We start from the raw sequence: 10,787 nt of genomic DNA, 5'->3' as shown, positions 1-10,787 counted from the left end.
ATTAGTTTGAAGAAAAGTCAGAAGTAGATAATAGAACAGAGGTGCAGGTTTAGAAATAGTGGTAAAAATTGTGTGTATGTAAGGTCAGTTAAGGAAAAGCACAAAGGTAAAACAAAATGAGCATAGCTGTGGAGTGATGGAGAAGGAGCCTCTAATGAAAAGAAAAGTAAGGTTGTGACAGATCCTGGAGGAGAAGCAGCAATGGAAAAACAAAATAGGTGATTAGAGAGGTGTTAAAGGAAGGGCAAAGTAACTGGAAGTGGGCAGAACAGTTTTAAACAAGCAGGAAATCTTGAGTAGTCTGAGAGCTGGTTTAGTAAAATTAGCCATTTAAAAGGGGGAATCCCTTCAATTTAAAATGCATGTATTTGGAGGACTTTGACAAAATTCTCACCTGAGTCTCTACTACGTAGCAAGTACTTTGTAATTAAATTCTAGTCTGCTGGGTTCATATTCTGACAGATATTAGAATCCTTGCCTCATTGCATAATTAGACAGTGAAATAGAAATGTTCCTTTCTAATAGAAATATAAAGCAATAAGGATATTTTAAAATTCCTGTCAAATCACTCCATGTAAATTACCTAATCAGATACCATAGCTGCATAATGTAATGTTAAAAAAGCAGAATTACACCATTACAGAAATCAGCTAGCCCTGTTCCAGATTACAGGGTTTTATAATTACAATGTTTCTTCATCAACCCACTCCACTTCATGCTGTCACATATCTTTGGAATTGTTACACATTTATCTCTGTATATGTTTCCATCCTCTTAAAAATGCATGTTTTTCAAATCCTTTTTTCTAGAAGTCCTTCTTTGGTGAATGCTGATGCTGGCATGTTGGATATATACTAGTTAGTGTAATGGCAAAACGGAGGCTCTGTAGAGTACTTTTTTTCATAAAAAAATGAGCAACATCTTACTCCATCACCACTCTATCCGTATGTGTAAATCCACAACACTGGGCAGTGATGAAGTTCGCCCTGAAAGGCAGACCATGAAAACCTGAATGTTGAGAGCCCCTTCATCTTAGAGATGCTCTGAGGGCTTGACCTAAGCTATTGCTAAGTGATGTAAGAATGCTATGGTTATGCAAGATTTTAAAGGAAATGAGATTAAATGTGGTACTCGCCAGCAAGTTACTCTTAAATACTTAGGAATTTGATAAAATGCTACAGTGCATTTAGATCTGATCTGAATCACATCCGTATCAGTAAGAAATGAATGCATATTGGTTCCCTCGAAATAGGAATATCTTTGTCCCTGGTGTCTCATCTCTTTTGCAAGGAAGAAATGATACAGATGAAAGATCTTCTTTGTGCATGGAATAAAAGGGGATGAGCAAGGCAGTCTTCTGGTACCAACTGGAAGGCAGTTCACACTCAAGTGAGTTTCTCCCAAAGATGCAAACACAGCAGTTAGTTTGACTCCCTTAGGCTGGCGTTCTGAAAACCACTTTTTAAAAACTCAAGTGGTTTAGGTATGTTCATGAAAACACCAACACATGATGGGTGTTCTGTGGGAGGCTATGGCATAGCTGTACTGTGGAAGCAGATGCTTGAATTGGCTCTGCGTAGCCTTGCAAAACGAGAAACATTGTGGAATAGGGTGGGAAAACATCCAAATTGATTGTCTGCTGCACTACTGGAAGTACAATAACCTGGTTAGCATGAAAGATTATATGTATATTGTTTAGTCTGGAGAAAAGGAGGCTCAGGGAAGACATTATTGCTCTCTACAACTACCTGGAAGGAGGTTGTAGAGAGGTGGGTGTTGGTCTTCTCCCAGGTAACAAGTGATAGGACAAGAGGAAGTGGCCTCAAGTTGCACAAGGGGAGGTTTAGATTGGATGTTAGGAAAAATTTCTTTACTGAAGGGGTTGTCAAGCATTGGAACAGGCTGCCCAGGGAACTGATTGAGTCACCATCCCTGGAGGTATTTAAAAGACGTGTAGACGTGGCATTTAGGGACATGGTTTAGTGGTGGACTTGGCAGTGCTAGGTTTATGGTTGGACTCGATGATCTTAAAGGCCTTTTCCAATCTAAATGATTCTATGATTCTATGACTATGGGCTTTACCTTTTACCTTCAAGCTTTACCTCATAGCACAGCTTGAAGATATAATAACATAGGCAGGCATTAGGTGAATAGTATCACAATTTGCTTGTGCTACTTTTTCAAATTCAGTATATTTGAAACTGACTCTAATAATGGACTGGACATTCTAGGAAGGCAAGTATATCTTATTTAGCTTTCATAATAAAATATTTAAATATAATATGGTGGACTTGTTTCTTATGGAAAAATGTACCATAAAATGAAAAGGTCTTTTATATTTGCCTCTTTAATTTTGAAACAGTAAATTTGATCAAATTTTTGTGAGATTTTACAAGCTGAGAGTCAGGTCAGAAGTAGAGAACAAGTTTTTACACCATCGCAGCCTCTTTATAAAATACAGTTTTTCTTTTTCAGCTTCACATCCTTTTTCTCAAATACAAGGCTTTGTGCTATTTGAAAGAAATTAACTGAATTTGCCCTTGCTCTACAGTTTTTTCCTGTGTTCAGTTTCATTAAAATCCTTTTTATAATACAAGCCTCTTTCTAGATGTGACGATCAAGTATTTGTCTTGCAGTTTTTCTGTACATTAAATGCACAACAAAACTGAAGTAATCCTGTTAATGATTTTAATCAAGGCAGAGATTTTAAACTTCCCAAATCCTCTTTTCCTGCAATAGCAAAGGTCCATGATAATGCAAGTGAAATACAGAAAAAGGACTAATGATTTTAACATATAGCAATTTCAGTTTACTATTAGATTCAGCTTAAATTGCAAAAGCAAGAACATGTGGGGTTCTCTTACAGTGGCTGAGTTGGGTTGATCTTTTTGCAAGTATATGAAGTAAAGTGTTGTTAAGACATGTTCATTGAAATGTCTGATGCTTTGAGTCCAGGGTTGGCAGGAAGTCCGTTCATCCAGCATCTGTCACTGTTGTTTTCATATGAAGGCCTTGGTTAAAAGCCAAGCCTCTGATTGTTGCTGTGTCATATTACTGTTCTTTTTGTCTTCTAGCTTTCTTCTGTGGAAGTGAAAGTAAGGGGGACCTGTCAGAGTCTGATACTGTCTGACAGTATTGTCAATACTGTCTTTTAAGGTATTCCATGCAAGGATGGTTTAATATTTAATTATCAATTCATTTAATTTATTATTTGATATATTTGGTGTTCCATGGGATTTTGATTTCACACACTGATACAGCAATATACTGAAATCATAACACAAAGATGTCACAAGACCAGTCCCTGTATGCTCCCTGTCATGATGCTGAGTGGCCACAATCACTGGGAAGGAATGTGTGGGTTGAAGCCAGCTCAAGCCTGTTGCTCTCTTCAAAGTTTCTTTTATTAGTTGTCCAGTTTCAAGAATTTATATTGGGCAGAGCCATGTATACACTTCCCTGTCCCCACTAATTATCTCAGGAAAGGCCGTTTATATACAACCTGGTGACCCACTGGTACAGCAGTATACCTAAAAACAAAGGTTATCCCTAGCCCTCCTTGTGCTGAGATAATTTCAGCTTGCTTTATGATAACTGATTGTCATTCTTTACATTATTCCCTGAACTCATTATTTTGCCCATCTCCTCTGAGCTGCCTTCCATTTTGGGGGTGTGCTGGTCAGTTGCATTCCACCCCTTGGCTCAGACTAACATTGAATGATTACTAGTCTTGCACAGTGAGATTAATACATTCATCATATGAGTGACCAGCCCTCTTACAGGAGCAAATCCTGCAGTCTCAATAGTTTCAGAGTTATTGGGGTAAACTTCAGAGCAGTGTTTGACCCTTCACTATTTATGCTGTTCTTCAAAATATCTTGGTGACATACATAAATGAATCTTTGGCCAGGATGGAAGTGTTTAATGGAACACTGGTGCCCTAAGAAAGGTACTCAACCTAGAAGAATTAATATTACCATAATGGATGTTTCTGATTTGATAGTGCTAGTATTTTTTTCCTGTAGTGCCTTGTCTTCTCTGAAGGCTAGTGTAATACCTGAAAACTCTGGTTACATTTCAAAGATATTGGCAATCCTAAAGATTGAAGGTGTCTGGGGAAAAAGGAAGTCTGGAAACCCTTAAAGTTGTATCATGGACCTTTGGGATTAAGAAAACATTGAGTTAAAGGCACATTTGAAAACTTTATTTCTGTATAGCTTTACCATTCCTCCACTGTTCTGTTTTACACTCTTGTTGAACAGGAGCAGTTCTCAGTAACAAAACTGTTACTATCTGGATAAGCTGAAGATCAGGGCTGCTCTTTGGCTCCCTCTGGCCCTCAGCATGCATTTCCACGGTTCACCCACAACTTCCCCTCCTGCCTAAAAAAAATTTACAGCTGACATGAACCAGTTAATAGCAACTCAGAAGGCAAAGAAGTGCTGGTCAGGAAAGGAATGAAATCAAAGACCTGCTCAATTTCCAGCTAATTGGTTCTGATTTTCTGCTGTTTCTTCTTTTGATACTTTCAAGGTCATTCCCAACCAAGAGTAGGGTCTGGACAAGAACCCAAAAGAAAGTACTAAGGAAGGCTGGCAGAAAAGCTATGAGTCTGGTTCACTGGTGTTGTGAACATAACACTGGCCCAGACTGAAAGAACAATTTAGCACCAAAATAAATATACCCTCTTCTATGGAAAATATGAGGGAGGAAAAGGATGTCTGGCTAAGGAGATGAATCTGTTTATACAATGCAATGCAAGTTTCCTTATATGAAGGTGACCTGCGGAAGATGATGCATTTGTGGCTTAGCCTGAGTAAGGCTGACCAGGAAAAGTCTCATAAAACACTTTCTTCATAGGAATATAGGAAAGGACCACCTCAGTTGTAGTCCGTTCTTTCAAAGTTACAAATCACTGTGCAGCTTCATTGGAACTTGCTGGTTTGCTGAAATCGGAACATTTTGCACAGACATTTTCATTTCAGGAAAGCTGAGGTAGAGGTCTGACAGATTCCTGCTGGGTTTCTAGCTGGCTCTCCTGCCTCAGCCTTTGGCAAGCTGCCTGGCAGGTTGACAAGCAATAGAGAGCCTGACAAACTAGGGTTTCTGGCAGCTGTGCTCATCACTCCTTGGTAGGTGAAGCTTGCAGGCTTTTTAAGACTCATAATTCCAAGGCAGCTTGGTAGGTGGACTGCTCCAGACTGAGGGCTTGCTTTTATTTTTAAACGGTGGCATAAGAATATAACCAGCATAAATGCTGATCACATATTACAGCTTTTTAAATAGCTTTGCAGAAAGATAGGCAGGAAAAAGTAAGTCAAAAGTTTTTTATAACATGTGAAAGGGAAACCTTTCATGTGAAAAGACTTTTCCTGTTTTGGTTTGAGAGGAAAATAAATATATGCTATTTTTATTGAATTAAAATATTTGACATTGCTGTTGCTTAATAGCAAAGTCCAAAGTTAAAACTGCAATATGTTACCACAGTAATAAGACTATCTTAATGGACTGCTGTATGTTTTTGTCAGTAACTGAAAATTAGATATTCTAAATCTTGTATATCTTGTTATCACATACGAATTGGGAAATTCATGTGCAAAGTAGATCAAAAGAAATATAGAAGGTTTGTTCTTTGGCACTTGCTCTGTCTGATAGTTTTTATTACCAGGCTGCCCTGTTTTGGCTGAATGTGTTGAAGGGGGGGAAAAAAAGTAACAAGCTGTGAAGGCTTGACAAACTACTCAGTAAAAAAATGCTAGCCTGACTTCTGAAATAAAACAGTAGCATCCTCAAATAACCTGTCAGTGGTTATAGATGAATCTAGAAGTGGCAAAATATTAATTGGGCTCTACTAATAGGGGTTTTACCACCTAGTCTGATGGATACTAACACTTCTGGTATCTGAGTGAGTTAATTCAGAATTAGATTTGGTCCTTTTGCAGAAAGAATACACCTCATTTTTGAAAACACAACCCCCTACCGCCACCTTGCTCCCCCATTCATACACGGTAGCATTATTGTTCTGTGGTTTCACATGTCTTTGCCATTGGCATTTCCAGTGTCTGAGGTCCCATTTCCCAGTGAAGATTGACAGGACAGACAATGTGTGGTTTTTTTTTTCTTCAGAGCTAGAAACTCCCTGCAACTCTTCTTTCCTTTCTTGAGGTTGCACTGGGTTTGTTCTCTTTTGTTTCACTCCTGAGCGATTGAAATGTAAATGTATTCTGAGCATTTTTTCTAAAAGGGATTTGATTCAGGCAGATCTCTCCTCTCAATTTTATATATGCCTGAAATATTTGCTTTAAGAGAATGAAATAAATTTGCAGTGCCATCTTGTAAATATGTCTTCAAATCCTGTTAGCTTTCATCACATTTTGATCAGCTACCTGCTATTTTGCTAAGCACATGATATCTGTTCATTTCTTAATGTCAAGCAGGAAGTGGCTGTGAACACGGTCTTACAGCATCACAGGAAAAATGTTTCCTTTCAATATCATTCTGCTATTTTTATCCCATCTAGGATGAACATCATACAAACCCTTCTTGATCACTGTTCTAACTCTCTTCTTTCCTTTCTCCTCTTAAAGATTTCCAGGTCTGGCTTCTTATCTTGCCCTGGAGCTCTACTGCAATTTCCCATAATATTCCAACCATATATCTTTCAATTCAGTACAAATTGGCGGTGCTGCTGCAGTCAGCATGCATATATCTTTCCTTTCTTCTGCCTTGGGCTGCTCCTCCTTCCAGAATGTATTTCTACACCCTTTTCTGTCTATAGGAATCCATCCTTTCTATAGACTTTGTTCTGGAAGTTAAGTAGTTCTGTCAGTTTCCTGATTAGACCAGGTCTCGCAGGCTACAATTTACTTCATGTTTCTTCTTAGATTCACATACTTGAGTTCCTCCTTTCTTGTTTATGATGTCTTTTGCATTCTCAGAAAGAATGGAAGGATCGCTGCACGATGTGTCACTGTCTTCTAAATGATCATTCTAAACCCCATCTTTTTCACGTGCTAGCCATGGCCTCATTATTTCTTTCTGGTTCAATAATGGTTATAAATCAGTGGCTTTTTCCCTGAGTAATGTAGATCTCCTTTTTCTCCTTTTAAACCCTTTTGTTTTATTTCAGATCCAATGTGTATGGTATCTACTGTGAATAGCTAATACATGTCCTCTTCCTTTATTGAAATAAGTAGATATTTCAATATGGAAAGTTTAAAACAAAGACAAACAGAAAAAAAACCACCAAAAAGCTGTTTGCGCTTAACCTGCATTTGTAATTATGTCCTCCTTATTCTATCAGCCACATTTTCATTTAACAAAATGGCAGTTTTTATAAAAATATATTTAATTGCCAATTCCTGCCTCCCAGAATATTAGCAGCATTTCTGTAGTGTTGCTACAGAAACAATTTACTGTTTCTTTGTGAGAAACAAAATTTTTGCTGTGCTTTGTGCTATTGGATCGTTAAAAAGGATTTGAAATGGGGCAAGGGTCAAAAGAGAACTTTGGTTTAGCTTGATCAAAAGCAGAAGCAAATCAGTAAAGCTAGCATACATGGTCAGGAACAGCAGCTAATGTATGTCTTACGCTAACTTCAATGATCCTGCGGGAATGTTGCACTTTAGGGTAACCATAGACAAAATCGGGTAGGTATGTCTTGTACTCTAGGAATGGGGCGGAAGGCATGTCCCCATAAGGGTTCTGATTAAAACAGGAAAGTAAAAGCCTCAAGCAGTGTAGTTAAAGTTCACTTCTCTTACCTGACCTGCCAGCCCATAAACTGGCTGCCTTTCCAGCTCTGCCCCAACAAGGGTTTCAGTTGTTTCCACCACAGCCAAGAGACCAGCATGAAGCCTATAATCTAGTCCTGTACTGTATTGTTCTTGGATTAGTCACTGCTCAGTGATCTTCATAATTCTCTCCGTCCCCTTTGGAACTACTTCCCACTGTTAATGGTTTGTTATAATTCTCTTGAAGGCCATGGAATCTTCAAGATCGTTGTCTGGTTCGACTATTTATTTCACTGGTTGTTTCTGGACAGGCATTGCCATCTTTCTTTTCATTAAGTTCTGGTTTTAGTGTTGCCCTTCATGCACAAAGGGCATATCATGCACCCTAAGGGCATATCCAATAGTCATCTATTCTGATTCCTAACATATGTATGTGGAGGCTTTCATGAGGGGCTAGGAGATCATGGTTTGTGATGATAAAGCTAGCACAACAAACAGTTTTTCAGTGCTCTTTGTGTTACTCCACTGGCATGAGGATGTGTATTTTTTCTATACTGTCTTTCTGAGCCCCTGCTCCCCACCCTGTCCAGAGATGGGGAGAAATCTTGCAACAAAAATAATTGCAAATATATCCTATCTGTGCAGCAAAGAGATCAGTGAGCTTATGAAGTTCCATTTGACACACAGCAGTAGGACATGTGCTATCATAGATCTAAAAGTCATAGTCTGAGGTGTTTTTTCTTTTTAGCCAATGGAAGTGTATGTGTGTTTAATAAAATGTATTTTAAATTTCAATCTGAGTGCTATTGTGCTTTGTGGCAATTGCAACAGGAATCTCCGTTGGTTCCCTAAGTTGATTTCTGCTAAAATGTTAGATAGAAACATAATTGCATAATCCATATAATTGCATGTTGCCCTCTCATATGCATTCAGATCTGATTAAAATAATCTCTTCTGCCATCCTGTTTGTATATTCGTAAAGGTCAAATGTGTTATTAGGCTTGACTACTCAGCTGCAGGATATAGAGGACTTTTTACAGCATCTGTAATGGGATACGCACGGAAGCCTTTCTGCTTACAAAATGACACCTACTGGTCTCGAGGGTCGCAGGCACATTTTTTCTTATCTACTTCGTTGCAAGTTGTGGTGCCAAATCTAGTCAAGCCAGAGGATAAAGTGTGAACCTGACTGGAAAGCTGTGGTGTTGCCTTGATGATGCTCGATATTGAAATGCTGTTAGTCTTGAGTCAATTATCTTTTTTGATCTTTATACTCATGTTGCATTCGGAACACTTACTGCAATAGCTATTTATGGGGAAGTATATATAATTCCCTTTATCTTTCCCCTCTTTTTGAACAAGTAGAACAAGTAGAACAAGTATTATGGTTCATAATACATCAAGCACAGTATATTTGAATGCTATAGCTGTTTTCTCTGGGGCTGTGGCCCAACTACAACTGACTAGTACCCTGCCAGAGTAGCACTTGCCAATATTCATGGAAATGCCAGAACACTGTGTATGAGGTGTGTTTTAAGTAATTTTGACAAATACCTTTTATGTTCCGGAGAAGTCAGAATGACACGTTTGGTCTTTGAGAAGTGTAGTGACATAAACATATTCTGTGTATTTCATGTGGACTTACGCATTTAGATATAAAAGAACTGTATTGACAGTGGCCTTCTGATACCACATAAGGTATTTAAAATTTTACCCTAAGCTATGTTCCTGTTTTAATATGGAAACTGGAGGAACTGGAAGTGTGCAGTCCTACAAGATACCAAACGTGAAGCAACAGAGGTTTTGCTTCAGGGCTGGGCCTGAGGAAGTCTGAATTTCATTTCCGGATCTATAACAGATTTCTTACGTTATTTTAAACAATTTTGTCATTCAATGCGAGAGTGCTCTCTTTCTGTAAAGAGGCAAAAATTATTTCAGTGCTGCTTGCAATTTTGTACAGTCTCCTCTGATATCTGTTCATGCTTTTCTTTAAATCAGAAGCCCCTTTGGCACTGCTGCTCTTTGTACCTTTTTGTACCTTCTGAAAGGTCTGGTCAGAAGCTTCCCAAATTCGGTCAAAGTTGATTGTTACTTTATAAAGGATATGAAACACTTAAGCAGACTGATTTTTCTACTGAAGGTGAACTTCTAAGGGACTCTTCGGTAACACAAATCCAAGGGGAGCTTTAGATTTGTTCTCAGTGGCTCTTGCGTAACCAGAATCAATTAGCAGCTACCAGTAGCTGGATAATCTGTGTGAAACAAGTTGGTGTTTTCATCCTGTTTTCTGTCTTGCAGTTACCTCCTCTTTTTAATCAATAATGTTGAGGTTATTAGCGGTCTCTGGAAAGGCCAGGAGTATAACAATATTGAAAGTATGTGGATGAGGTGATAAAGGCTGAATGATGGACTGCATGGGTATTCCTAGGCAGGCTTTGGTTGGCTTGTACCTTCAAACACCTCCTATTTTGGTTATTCTGTGAATGAATATACACACTGATTATTCTTTTTATAAATGTTCTTAACAAAAAAATTTTCAGAATTCTGATCTTGGTTCAGTCAAAGTAAAACAGAACAGTTAGACTGAATTAATATGATACAACAGACAGATCAGACCCTTTCCATTTCTTATTACTCTCTCCCCTTGTATTCAGAATCCAGTGTCCCTCTGGGGAAAAGAGTTCAGACAATGTGAAATAAATTCAATCTGGCAGTCACTTCTTCCATTGCCACATCCCAAACTCATTAGAACTAAACAGAATTCTTCAAAATGAAGTAAACTTTCCTACTTGGACAGTGATTTGGATCCGTTCCTCTCTCTCTCCAGCACCTTCTACATACTTCAGATGTTACATCTCAGTTCTTTAAAAATGAATGAAATGGGAAAATTGAGTGCGTTTCTGTTCTCCACCTCTATTTGCAGATTATCTTTTGCATGGCTGCACCAGTGACAAACCACACACTGCTCCTTCACAAGCCTGTGAGTCCCATCTGAAGATATTTGCTGTCTGAATCATGGTTTTAGGTTATATTAGTTTGAGCCATGTTTGTTTC

The sequence above is a fragment of the Calonectris borealis genome, chromosome 7 (assembly GCF_964195595.1).
Source record: "Calonectris borealis chromosome 7, bCalBor7.hap1.2, whole genome shotgun sequence".
Classification (NCBI taxonomy): domain Eukaryota; kingdom Metazoa; phylum Chordata; class Aves; order Procellariiformes; family Procellariidae; genus Calonectris; species Calonectris borealis.
This window is presented reverse-complemented; position numbering follows the sequence as displayed.